Raw genomic sequence first — 14,768 nt, 5'->3', positions numbered from 1 at the left:
TTATCCAGGAGGTTTTTATTATATGTGTAGAGTTTCACTTAATGGTTGTTTTGGTTGGACCGTATAAGGTGACAGAGGGACCTATGATGTGATGGGGCAGACATCTGGGACCAAAGGCTCATCCAACATAAGCTCAATGGCCAAAACAGGAAGGATGCATCTGCTGGCTGCTCCGAGGTTCCTCTATAAAAGACCTCCTTCCAGTCACTGCACAAGTTCTGGACTGAGGGGCTGCCGACCTGGGTGAGTGTCTACTGCATTATACTGGTTAGGATACTGGTGAGACAGTGATCTGTACTAGTTAGGATACTGGTGAGAGAGTGATCTATTCTAGTTAGGATACTGGTGAGACAGCGATCTGTACTAGTTAGGATACTGGTGAGACAGTGATCTGTACTAGTTAGGATACTGGTGAGAGAGTGATCTATTCTAGTTAGGATACTGGTGAGACAGTGATCTGTACTAGTTAGGATACTGGTGAGACAGTGATCTGTACTAGTTAGGATACTGGTGAGAGAGTGATCTATTCTAGTTAGGATACTGGTGAGACAGTGATCTGTACTAGTTAGGATACTGGTGAGACAGTGATCTGTGCTAGTTAGGATACTGGTGAGACAGTGATCTGTACTAGTTAGGATACTGGTGAGACAGCGGTCTGTACTAGGTGGATACTGGTGAGACAGTGATCTGTACTAGTTAGGATACCGGTGACGTGGTGATGTGAACTAGTTAGGGTACTGTTGACTCAGTGATCTGTACTAGTTAGGATACTGGTGACACAGTGATGTGAACTAATTAGGATACTGATGATAGTGCTTTGTACTAGTTAGGATACTGATGAAACACTGATATGCACTAGTTAGGATAGTGATGACAGTTGTGTGAACTAGTTAGGATACTGATGACACAGTCATTTGTACTAGATATCATACTGATGACACAGTGATTTGTACTAGTTAGGATAGTATTGACAGTGATGTGAACTAGTTAGGATACCAATGACACAGTGATTTGTACTAGTTAGGATAGTAATGAAAGTGATGTGAACTAGTTAGGATACTGATGACACAGTGATTTGTGCTAGTTGGGATAGTATTGACAGTGATGTGAACTAGTTAGGATACTAATGACACAGTGATTTGTACTAGTTATGATACCGATGACACAGTGATTTGAACTAGTTAGGATAGTAATGACAGTGATGTGAACTATTTAGGATACTGATGACACAGTGATTTGTACTAGTTAGGATAGTAATGAAGTGATGTGAACTAGTTAGGATACTGATGACACAGTGATTTGTGCTAGTTGGGATAGTATTGACAGTGATGTGAACTAGTTAGGATACTAATGACACAGTGATTTGTACTAGTTATGATACCGATGACACAGTGATTTGTACTAGTTAGGATAGTAATGACAGTGATGTGAACTAGTTAGGATACTGATGACACAGTGATTTGTACTAGTTAGGATAGTAATGAAAGTGATGTGAACTAGTTAGGATACTGATGACACAGTGATTTGTGCTAGTTGGGATAGTATTGACAGTGATGTGAACTAGTTAGGATGCTAATGACACAGTGATTTGTACTAGTTATGATACCGATGACACAGTGATTTGAACTAGTTAGGATAGTAATGACAGTGATGTGAACTATTTAGGATACTGATGACACAGTGATTTGTACTAGTTAGGATAGTAATGAAGTGATGTGAACTAGTTAGGATACTGATGACACAGTGATTTGTGCTAGTTGGGATAGTGATGACAGTTATGTGAACTACTTTGGATACTGATGACACAGTGATGTGTCCTAGATAGGATACTGATGACAGTGATTTGTACTAGTCAGGACAATAATGATGAAGTGATTAGTTGTGTAGTAATAAGGTCAGCTGTGTCAACCGTATCCATACTATTACAGTACCATTCCAATGTTTAACATACATATTATTTTTTTTCAGTATTATCTCAACCACTGCTTTGTCTGGGGTCAGAAAAGGTACAAATGCAAAAAATATTTATAAATGATCTATTAATATGTCAATGGAAAGCTACCCTTCTACAATGTATTTTCCATGTGTGTTGCTGTGCTGTCGTCATGTTTTCTCCACGTGGTCCTCAGGAACACAGCTAACATGGGTGTGCTGTTTTCATGTTTTCTCCGTGCGGTCCTCAGGAACACAGCTAACATGGGTGAGCAGGAAATGGAGTGCTTCGGCCCGGCGGCCGTCTTCCTCCGGAAGCCGGAGAGGGAGCGCATCGAGGCCCAGAACACCCCGTTCGACGCCAAGACTGCCTTCTACGTGTCGGAGCCCAAGGAGATGTACCTCCGGGGGGTGCTGCAGAACAAAGAGGGGGGCAAAGCCACCGTCAAGACACTCTGTGGAAAGGTGCGTCCTGAAGACCAGACTAAACCTCCACCAACCAGGCTGATAGTGGCATGGCGTGGATAGAACAAAGAAAGACATGGTTCATACGTGAATCACACACTTTATGGAGTGAACTTGAACAGGAATCAATCTATAATAATAACAATGTGAATGAATTCAGCCTACTGAGACATTACTTCCGTGTCTTGTTAATTTTCTCATCAGTTTATTTGAATGATAATGGTCATATGATTGCAGGTCCTCACTGTGAAAGAGGAGGAAATCTACCCCATGAATCCCCCAAAGTACGACAAGATTGAGGACATGGCCATGATGACCCACCTCAATGAGCCTACCGTGCTGTACAACCTCAAAGAGCGCTACGCAGCATGGATGATCTACGTGAGTCTCAGCCCTCAATGCACATGGAAGCCTTTAGTCGTATAACGTCATAAGGTCATGCTGACATGTGTATCCTGGTGGAGACAGACCTACTCTGGGCTCTTCTGCGTCACTGTGAACCCCTACAAGTGGCTCCCAGTGTACGATGCTGTGGTGGTCGCTGGATACAGGGGCAAGAAGAGGATTGAGGCACCGCCCCACATCTTCTCAATCTCTGACAACGCCTATCAGGCCATGCTTACAGGTGAAATATATTCAGCATCAATAGGTGCATCTTGGTGAACATGATGACAATTTTGAGAGTAGAGTTTTAAAACTGTGTTTTGTATCTTGTTTTGCATAGATAGAGAGAACCAGTCCATTCTGATCACGTAAGTATTGGTTAAAGGAGTGTTGTCAATGTTTGTTCCCTACTTGTTTTTGTGCATCACAGTTGTGTCCCATCTGTTTCAGTGGAGAATCTGGTGCAGGAAAGACTGTGAACACCAAGCGTGTCATCCAGTACTTTGCAACAATTGCAGTGGCTGGTGGCAAGAAGGCAGAGGAGAAGGGCTCGGGCAAAATGCATGTAAGGTTACGACCATAGTGAAATGTACAGATATCCACAAGGTCAAAATTGAAAAGTATGAACAGATGTTGGTAATCCTTCTTCATAAAGGGGTCGCTGGAGGATCAGATCATTGCAGCTAACCCTCTGCTGGAGGCTTACGGTAACGCCAAGACCGTGAGAAATGACAACTCCTCTCGTTTTGTAAGTTGGCTGGCAGCACCATCATGTTCCTAGAGTAGCATTGCAGCTCTGACTTGCTCTCAAACTAATTCATACCTTCTACCTTCAGGGTAAATTCATCAGAATCCATTTTGGCACAACTGGAAAGTTGGCATCTGCTGATATAGAAACATGTAAGTTCATAGAATGAAGTCATTATGGACGCAGGGACCTGAATCAAACCATTCTCATCCATAAGCTCCTCCTGTGTCTTAGATCTTCTGGAGAAGTCCAGGGTGACGTTCCAGCTGTCTGCTGAGAGAAGCTACCACATCTTCTATCAGCTCATGACCGGCCACAAGCCTGAGCTTCTAGGTCAGTGAATTGACATCCACGGTTTGCATTTGAATGTCCTGTATTAAACTTGAACTTATATTCTATTCTATTTAATGTTATCTCTCCAGAGGCTCTCCTCATCACAACCAACCCCTATGACTATCACATGATCAGCCAGGGGGAGATTCTTGTGAAGAGCATCAATGATGTTGAAGAATTCATTGCCACTGATGTGAGTAGAACAAAAAAAGGACAACGTGATAAACTAATGATCATAGGCCAGTATTCTGTTCAGGTTAGTTAGGTTAATAAAAGCATTCTGTTGACAAACTAAAAATTTGGTTCAGGTAAAGCTTTCGCTCATAGGAAATATAAATGAGTAATAGTAAATTACTAGTTAACGACATTTCAATTCAACTAGTTTTTGGGAGGACTATATAAGACATTTAAATGCTAAAATACTTTTACACAGACGGCCATTGACATCCTGGGCTTCAATGCTGATGAGAAGATTGGCATCTACAAGCTGACCGGTGCCGTGATGCATCATGGGAACATGAAGTTCAAGCAGAAGCAGCGTGAAGAGCAGGCTGAGCCTGATGGCAATGAGGGTAAATACCTGTTAACATATTGAACATCTATTATATGACGTTAATAACTTGGTTATCAGTTAACTGTTGCAGCTCAGGAGTGGATCCTGAACTGGCCTCTTTGTGGTGTGATGGAGCACATATATGGCTTTAATTTAATTTATTTAGTATTTTTTTGGGAGCCATTCAGGGCTGGCAGGCACTGGTGAAGCCACACAATAATTTTAACCAAAATTATGATCTCTGATTTTTTTCCGCAGTGGCTGATAAGATTGCATACCTCCTGGGCCTGAACTCTGCAGACATGCTCAAGGCTGTATGCTATCCAAGAGTCAAGGTGGGAAACGAGATGGTGACCAAAGGTCAAACTGTTCCTCAGGTAATTCAAAATCCTCAGCTAATTCAATTTCCAAAAGTCCAAAAACATTATAAGAAAATATGAACCATGCCTTGTATAAAACAAATTCCTTTATGTCTGGGAATCTAGGTCCATAACTCAGTGATGGCTCTCTGCAAGTCAGTCTATGAGAAAATGTTCTTGTGGATGGTCATCAGAATCAATGAGATGCTGGACACCAAGCAGCCCAGGCAATTCTTCATCGGTGTGTTGGACATCGCTGGGTTTGAAATCTTTGATGTAAGTGAGCTCTACAAAGCAATGTTTTTTATGTTTTGTGGTGGAAGAAGCACAAGCAATTGCACTGACTGTCCTGACTGTAACTCTCTGACTCCAAAGTACAACAGCTTGGAGCAGCTGTGCATCAACTTCACCAATGAGAAACTGCAACAGTTTTTCAACCACCACATGTTTGTACTGGAGCAAGAAGAGTACAAGAAAGAAGGAATTGAATGGGAGTTCATTGACTTTGGTATGGACCTGGCGGCCTGCATTGAGCTGATTGAGAAGGTTAGTATTGCCCTATATACTCAAAAATTAAATACTAAATCCAAGCTACACTAAACAGTAAATCTTTTTTTTCTCCCTTTGTCAGCCAATGGGTATCTTCTCCATCCTTGAAGAGGAGTGCATGTTCCCCAAGGCCTCAGACACCACCTTTAAGAACAAGCTAAATGACCAGCACCTTGGCAAAACCAAGGCCTTTGAGAAGCCAAAACCAGCCAAAGGCAAAGCTGAGGCCCACTTTTCCCTGGTGCACTATGCTGGCACTGTGGACTACAACATCACCGGCTGGCTGGACAAGAACAAGGACCCCCTGAACGACTCTGTGGTTCAGCTCTACCAGAAGTCCTCAGTTAAACTGCTGGCTCTGCTGTATGCATCCCATGGCGGAGACGGTGAGATGAACTCCTTACATCATTACTGATACAAATTAAAGGCCAATTGCACCAAGAAGTGTGATGCATGAACCATTGATGAAAATCACATTTGTACCTTCCTAGAATATTATGTAGATATATATAATATCAAATCCACTGACATCTGATAAATGTATCCAACACAGATGCCAAGGGAACAACAAAGAAAGCCGGAAAGAAGAAGGGTGGCTCATTCCAGACAGTGTCTGCTTTGTTCAGGGTACATATTATGAAGTTCATGTTGTGTTTGTTATCTTCTATAGCTGCATTTATTAAGAGCATGTTGCAAACTTCCCATACATTCACTTAGCTAATAGAGTCAACGTTATGTTTATATTTCGCACTGGATGTGAGACGTGACAATCAGTGGTTTGAATTAGAGAAGCATTGATTCATTTTGTACTTATTCAATATATGTGATACAGGATATGTACACATATTCTGCATCTTATAGTCAATACTTTGTTCACATCCACTTCTCATCCCTAATGGAATGTGCATCTACATACAAACAAAGTACAGAGTAGATTGATTATTTTAAAAAAAATGTAGACACATTTGTATTGCATATGATAACATTATATGTTTATTTTACAATCAGGAAAACCTTGGGAAGCTGATGACCAACTTGAAGAGCACTCACCCTCATTTTGTGCGCTGTCTGATTCCCAATGAATCCAAAACCCCAGGTGTGAACCCATATTATTCAAAGCAAGCGTAAAGGGGTTATGTACCAATGGATTTGATTTATGTATGTATAACCTTTACAGAAGGTAGGATTAATGCAAAACTTCTGCACTACGTTAAGGTCTGATGGAGAACTTCCTGGTCATCCACCAGCTGAGGTGTAACGGTGTGCTGGAAGGAATCAGAATCTGCAGAAAGGGCTTCCCCAGCAGAATCCTCTATGCTGACTTCAAGCAGAGGTAGCTCTTTAGCGATGGTCTTAGTCTGATTCCCACATCATGGTCAGTCACTAAAATAAAAATTACTATATGTTTTTCCATAATTTCAGGTACAAAATATTGAATGCCAGTGTAATCCCTGAGGGACAATTCATTGACAACAAAAAGGCCTCAGAGAAACTCTTGGGGTCTATTGATGTTGATAAATCACAGTACAAATTTGGACACACTAAGGTCAGGCAACACAGAGAATATAGTTAATCATTAAACTGCTGATGGTTGTTCATGATGCTAATAGTTTTCATTTTGTTTACAGGTATTCTTCAAAGCTGGGTTATTGGGTACCCTGGAGGAGATGAGAGATGAGAAATTAGTTCAGTTGGTGACCATGACCCAAGCTATCAGCAGGGGTTTCCTCATGAGAAGAGAATTTATCAAGATGATGCAGAGAAGGTAGCTCTATTATGTTAATTATATAGAAAATAAGCATAGGAAAGCTAGCTTGATAGTCATGAACAAATATATATAAATGTTTCCTGTGTTTGATATTACCAGGGAATCCATTTACTCTATTCAGTACAACATCCGCTCATTCATGAATGTCAAAACATGGCCATGGATGAAGCTCTACTTCAAGATCAAACCTCTTCTCAAGAGTGCTGAGGCTGAAAAGGAGATGGCACAGATGAAGGAGGACTTTGCAAAAACAAAAGAGGAACTGGCAAAGGCTCTGGCCAAGAAGAAGGATCTGGAGGAGAAGATGGTGACCCTCCTGCAGGAGAAGAATGATCTGCAGCTCCAGATCCAATCCGTGAGTAACCCTGAGGAGAGGCATTTACTCTTTCAATAACTACCGAAGCAATGCTATTGGTGGTTCATGGGCCTTGTTTTCATTTTAGGAAGGTGAGACCTTGTCCGATGCAGAGGAAAGGTGTGAGAACCTCATTAAGAGTAAGATCCAGCTGGAGGCCAAAGTCAAAGAGACATCTGAGAGACTAGAGGATGAGGAGGAGGTCAATGCTGAGTTGACGGCCAAGAAGAGGAAGCTGGAAGATGAGTGTTCTGAGCTCAAGAAGGACATTGATGACCTGGAGCTGACCTTGGCCAAAGTGGAGAAAGAGAAACATGCCACTGAGAACAAGGTTCTTGTTCTTGTTCTTGTTCCTAACCGAATGGACCCTGCGCCACACAAGTCATTCATTTTGAACTAATGCATTTGTTATACCAATGTTATGTATGTATTTTTTAGGTGAAGAACTTGATTGAAGAAATGGCATCTCAAGATGATACCATCGCCAAATTAAGTAAGGAGAGGAAAGCCCTCCAAGAGGCCCACCAGCAAGCACTCGATGACCTCCAAGCAGAAGAAGACAAAGTCAACATCCTGACCAAGGCCAAAGCCAAACTGGAGCAGCAAGTGGATGATGTGAGATCCTTATTGTTGGGTAGCAATCAAAAGTCTTTTTGTGATACATGTAAATCAAAGCTCAAACTGAATGGGCCGTGCTTTGCTCTTTAATCGTGTGTAACACTTCAAATGCATTAGATTGAGGGGTTCCCTGGAGCAAGAAAGAAGCTCAGAATGGACCTTGAGCGAATCAGGAGGAAGCTTGAAGGAGATCTGAAGCTGTCCCTTGAATCATTAATGGATCTGGAGAATGACAAGCAGCAATCTGAAGAGAAGATTAAAAAGTATTCAACAACAAAATCAAATGTTTCTTGCCACCTTAGTGTTTTACACACGACCAATATAACAATGCTATTCTATTTTTAATGAACAGGAAGGACTTTGAAAACTGTCCAGCTTATCAGCAGGATAGAAGATGAACAAATACTTGGAATTCAGCTTCAGAGAGAATCAAGGAACTGCAGGTAAAATCTTAGAATACATGTTGGTCTCCTTGGAACGAAGACATGACTGCACTCATGTTGGATCTTGATTTCGACAGGCTCGCATTGAGGAGCTGGAGGAGGAGATTGAGGCTGAGCGTGCCGCTCGGGCCAAGGTGGAAAAGCAGAGGTCTGATCTCTCCAGGGAACTTGAGGAGATCAGTGAGAGGCTTGAGGAGGCCGGTGGAGCCACTTCTCTTCAGATCGAGATGAACAAGAGCGCGAGGCTGAGTTCCAGAAACTGCGTCGTGACTGGAGGAGTCGACCCTGCAGCATGAGGCCACCTCTGCAGCGCTGAGGAAGAAGCAGGCCGACAGCGTGGCTGAGCTGGGAGAGCAGATCGACAACCTCCAGCGGGTCAAGCAGAAGCTGGAGAAGGAGAAGAGCGAATACAAGATGGAGATCGATGACCTCTCCAGCAACATGGAGGCAGTTGCAAAATCAAGGTTCATTTTACGAGCATGTTATTCCTTTTTATATTTAGCATGAGCCACTTTGCTACTACTTTTAACTACAGTCCATCCATATAATTTGATATCACTGACCATTGGCAGAGTAACTTGGAGAAGATGTGCCGTACCCTTGAAGACCAGCTCAGCGAGCTAAAGTCCAAGAATGAGGAACACATGCGTCAACTTAATGATGTGAATGTCCAAAGATCAAGGCTGAATGACTGAAAATGGTAAGCGCAACATGGGAAATGTCATTTACAAAAAAAAACATTCTAGCTAAGGCTTATTTCAATGAAGTAACCTGCGATTCATCTGATCAGGTGAATTCAGTCGCCAGCTGGAAGAAAGGGAGTCTCTGGTTTCACAGCTGACCAGGAGCAAGCAGGGATTCCTCCAGCAGATTGAAGAGCTCAAACGGCACCTCGAGGAGGAGGTCAAGGTATGTACTAGTCTCATCTGTGTAGCCAAGGGGTAAACGGAAGGCTTGATTGAACATAATTGAATGACTTTGACTTTCTTTTCTTTAGTCAAAGCATGCCCTCGCCCATGCGGTCCAGTCGTCTCGCCATGACTGCGACCTGCTCCGAGAGCAGTTTGAGGAGGAGCAGGAGGCCAAGGCTGAGCTGCAGCGGGGGATGTCCAAGGCCAACAGCGAGGTGGCTCAGTGGAGGAGCAAATACGAGACTGACGCCATTCAGCGCACTGAGGAACTGGAGGAAGCAAAGTAAATCAATAGGTTTTCCTCTCTATCTGTTGGACTGTACTGGTTATGGTGTAGGCCTGATGCTAAATGTAATTTCTAATTCAGGAAAAAGCTTGCCCAGCGTCTTCAGGATGCAGAGGAGTCTAATGAGGCTACGAACGCCAAATGTGCCTCTCTGGAAAAGACTAAACAGAGGCTGCTTGGTGAGGTGGAAGACCTGATGATGGATGTGGAGAGAGCTAATGCTCTGGCGGCCAACCTTGACAAGAAACAGAGGAACTTTGATAAGGTAACATCATTTCTTATGAGCTTTAAAAAGAACATTGATCAGTCTGAGACAATCGGATACTCAGCGTTTCCTCTGAACGTGCAGGTTCTTGCTGAGTGGAAGCAGAAATATGAGGAGAGCCAGGCTGAGTTGGAGGGAGCTCAGAAAGAGGCTCGCTCTCTGAGCACTGAGATGTTCAAGCTGAAGAACTCCTATGAAGAAGCTCTGGACCACCTGGAGACCCTCAAGAGGGAGAACAAGAACCTTCAGCGTATGGAAAACATTTATTTTGTATCGATACAACTATTGCAGCGCTATAAGTATTATCATTTTAATAATCATCCTTCCACAAGCTAACCGTAAAGAATATTTTTTTGTCAGAATCAGAATGTACGCATTTTTAATGAGATATTTTCTCTTTCCAGAGGAGATAACTGATCTTAGTGAACAAATTGGCGAATCTGGAAAAACAATCCATGAACTGGAAAAAGGGAAAAAGATGGTGGAGTGCGAGAAAACAGAAATCCAAGCCGCCCTTGAAGAGGCAGAGGTATACAAAACGTCAAGAAGGACTCTTTTGATCATTCAAGTTTCCTGCTAAATTATAAGAAAGGCATAATTAAATGTTAAAGTCTGAGGAACATTAACTTATTTGATTTTAAATCAAAATAAGCTAAAGGTATAACATGTAACATCGACATGGAGCATTTGAAATGGGTACTGCTTCCAAATTCACAATAATGGAGAGAGTTGTGTCTGCCTGCGCCCTCACCAGACTCAAAGCTACCGGGGGTTGCCAGGTTGAGGGCACTGAACAATCACAGCCCGAGACGAGTTGAGCATAACACAATCTTTTGAGAAGCTAACAATTATTATAGTTTTACAATGACAAGTGACGACGAGGCAAACGCTATAAGTTGATCAACTTGTGCACGAGTTTCGAATTAAATTTATTATTTACAAATTTCGAACCAGTTCATGTGACATCTCTCTTGAGATCATTCTAGGCTCTGAGCTGTCTCCATCTTTAAAACGCGACTCCAAGATGTACCCTTGTTTTAGCACTGCTCGGGTCAGGGAGCTCTTTCTGGTACAATCTCAGTTGATCCAGTGGTTAGCTTGCTTCCATCCCTGCAGCACACTGTGTTTGGTTCATATCTGCCAACCTGGGGCACCAACAAATCATAATAAACAAGGCAAAAAAAAACAACGAACAATTTCAAAGGAGAACATACTGGCTATGACATTGTTGCCAGAGATGTCAGTATTTCAACTGAGCATGTGTCCTTAATATCCAATTACATATCGTGGTCATTTTCTGATTTAGAACAGTACATTTGTTATTAGCTCCTTTAATTGGAAATTACATTTGTTGTTCTTCATTATATTTTAAAAACAGGCAACACTGGAACATGAGGAGTCCAAGATTCTTCGTGTTCAGCTGGAGCTTACCCAGATCAAGGGTGAGGTAGACCGGAAGATTGCTGAGAAGGATGAGGAGATGGAGCAGATCAAGAGGAACAGCCAGAGGGTGATTGAATCCATGCAGACTCTTTTGGACTCAGAGATCAGGAGCAGAAACGATGCCCTGAGAATCAAGAAGAAGATGGAGGGAGATCTCAACGAGATGGAGATCCAGTTGAGCCATGCCAACCGCCAGGCTTCTGAAGCCCAAAAACAACTTAGAAACGTCCAGGGACAGCTTAAGGTACAGTAGTACCTTCCCCAACTGCAACCATGGGTTTAATAATGCACTGTTTTGAACATTTTGTGTTTATCTTGCCTTAGGATGCCGTACTGCACCTGGATGATGCCCTCAGAGGAGAAGCAGACATGAGAGAGCAGGTCGCCATGGTGGAGCGCAGGAACAACCTGATCATGGCTGAGATCGAGGAGCTGAGGGCAGCCCTGGAGCAGACCGAGAGGGGCCGCAAAGTGGCAGAGCAGGAGCTGGTGGACGCCAGTGAGCGCGTGGGACTGCTCCACTCCCAGGTATAAATAATCCATTTAAAAACACCTGGATTTTTTATCATTATTGTTATTTATTTATTTGTACCGTTTATTAGTGCATAATTAATAATCAATACATTTCTCTTGTAGAACACAAATCTCATCAACACCAAGAAGAAGCTGGAGTCTGACCTCATCCAGATCCAAGGTGAAGTGGAGGACACTATTCAGGATGCCAGGAACGCAGAGGAGAAGGCCAAGAAGGCCATCACTGACGTGAGTCTTGGATTCATCTTATTCCACTTCCTCTTTCCTAAGACACCAAGTGTTTCATGATGTAAGAGTCTTCAGAACAAGAAGCAGAGCACAGCGTTTGCCAAACAGTGTCTCTAATTGAAGAGGTAATTCTCTGTTATCTAATAGGCTGTTGTTGTGAAACATACCCCAACGAATATACCTAAACTGTGTTTATAGGCTGCCATGATGGCGGAGGAGTTGAAGAAGGAGCAGGACACCAGCTCTCACCTGGAGAGGATGAAGAAGAACCTGGAGCTCACAGTGAAGGACCTGCAGCACCGTCTGGATGAGGCTGAGAGCCTGGCCATGAAGGGAGGCAAGAAGCAGCTCCAGAAACTGGAGGCTAGGGTAGGTCTTGCTTTTCAAAGACAGGATGTCCTAGTGACCACAACCCAACAAGTGTATTAAGCGAGTGTTATCTTTGTTGCAAAGGTGCGTGAGCTGGAGTCGGAAGTGGAGGCGGAGCAGAGGCGCGGGGCGGAGGCGGTGAAAGGCTTGCGCAAATATGAGCGCAGGGTGAAGGAACTGAGCTACCAGGTACGGAACACACACCAGGACTGCCAAAAGTAAGATTACTAGTAGTAGTACTACTACTACTACTACTACTCATACTAATAATAGTCATACAAATACTAATCGTAATCATCAATAGAACATTCAATTATAATTGATACCAAGACAAAATTAGAAATTAAAACCAAAAAATATGTATACTTTATTCGAGCACTGCTTGTGTTTGCAGACAATGACCTCATCCACATCATGTATATGGAACATTCATTTCCCCTTACGTTAAAAAAGTATTGCAAAAAGAGAATGCAAAAACGATTTAAAACGCTCAGATAAGGACAGTAGGATGCAATAAAACTTGTGCGAACGCTATAGCAGACTATAAGGAGCATGTGCAATTACGGGCTTATTTTGGGGGGAGGCCTATAATTCAACTAGAATACAAACTCCCATTATAACTACGGCCCCTTGACATATGCTTTTCCTGCAGTGTGAGGAGGACAAGAAGAATATCTGCAGACTCCAAGATTTGGTGGACAAGCTGCAGCTGAAGATGAAGTCCTACAAGAGGCAGGCTGAGGAGTCTGTGAGTCACAATCCCTTTGCCCTTCATAAAACCAGCGCTTTGGTTAAACAGTTCACAATTACAACAAATGTTTTATGAAACAGGAGGAGCAGGCCAACACCCACCTGTCCAGGTACAGGAAGAATCAGCATGAGCTGGAAGAAGCTCAGGAACGCGCTGACATCGCAGAAACCCAGGTCAACAAGCTCAGAGCCAAGAGTCGGGAGATCGGCAAGGTGCGTGGTTCAGTTAGTGTGACACACTCATCTAGTGTTTCTACATGAAAATTTGGAAACTATGTGTGTACACAGCATTTCTTTGTATGATTTTCTATTATTTACTGATTCATTTGGATGGTTTACACTTTATTGACACATTGATAAATCATCAGAATACATATATTAACCATTCTTTGTGTTTCATATTCATTTGAAGGGAAAGGACGAAGAGTGACCAACATTATATGAAGGAGACACAATATCAAGAAGTCATACAATATGATTTTTCTGACTCAATTGAGATTAACCAAAAATAAATGTGCAAGAAACTTCGATATCAAGTCCTTTTTTTATCATATTTGTTCAAGGAGAATGTTGTGAGTGTGTGTGTGTCTGTATATTTTACGAAGCCTAACTTTGAAAAGTAATGCTTCATAAAAGTAGCTCAAATTCACTTCTTTGCATAGCTTAATATACATATTTAACCCTTGAGCAAACATATATGTTTATGGTGATTCATATAGAATTCTTGTGTAAATATGAACTCATCCTTACCCTTTAAAGTTAATTGCATATTGGTAACCTTAAAAAAAGAATCAGCACCTACTTAGGCTTTATAGGCTAAGTAGTTTATACCAAATGTAAATATTTAAACAATGGCGATAATGACACTGATGTGATAATGACACTGGTCATCCTAATAATCTTCCTAAATGTCATGTGTGTTAACTTTGAAGTCATGTGATTAAAATAGCCCTTGCAGAGAGCTACAACTAAGATGGTTACTACTAATTGCGAAAACTCTTTTTAATATAGAGGCATCTTTGAATTTCTAGAGACTATTCCAGTCATATAGTTTCAAATAACGTATGCTTATATGTATGCTACCAAAGAGCATTTCTTGTTAAATAAAACTCATGAGTAAGAATTTACTTCTCAAGTTAGCTCCACATCTATTTTAAGGAAGTCACTTCAAAACTCAAACAAAATCAATTATTTAGGCCTACAGATACATTACATTACAGACACACCTTTCCTCAAACAGGTATTCTAATTTAATGTATCGCAAAGGCAACTGATCCGACATTGGCAGTGTTTCCAATGATCCAGTTATCCCAATAAGAGGAGGCCGATATCAGAGACAGTGCAATATGTTTCCTGATAAAAAGTGGGATGATACATGACCAATGGTTGAACCCTTAGGGCATGGACGGCTATATTTGTGTTCTTACCGAAAAGGAAAATACTTCAGCTTAAGCGATGAAGTCACATTTTTACAT

General features: G+C 42.0%; 1 pseudogene; it reads left to right on the top strand.

Annotated features, from left to right (window-relative positions):
- The first annotated feature begins 191 nt into the window (after positions 1-191).
- LOC115536966 (myosin heavy chain, fast skeletal muscle-like) lies at positions 192-13,823 on the top strand (annotated as a pseudogene).
- The last annotated feature ends 945 nt before the right edge of the window (positions 13,824-14,768 follow it).

Source organism: Gadus morhua, chromosome 1 (assembly GCF_902167405.1).
Source record: "Gadus morhua chromosome 1, gadMor3.0, whole genome shotgun sequence".
Classification (NCBI taxonomy): Eukaryota; Metazoa; Chordata; class Actinopteri; order Gadiformes; family Gadidae; genus Gadus; species Gadus morhua.
The sequence above is the reverse complement of the archived record's forward strand: the minus strand, read 5'-3'. Positions and strand labels throughout refer to the sequence as shown.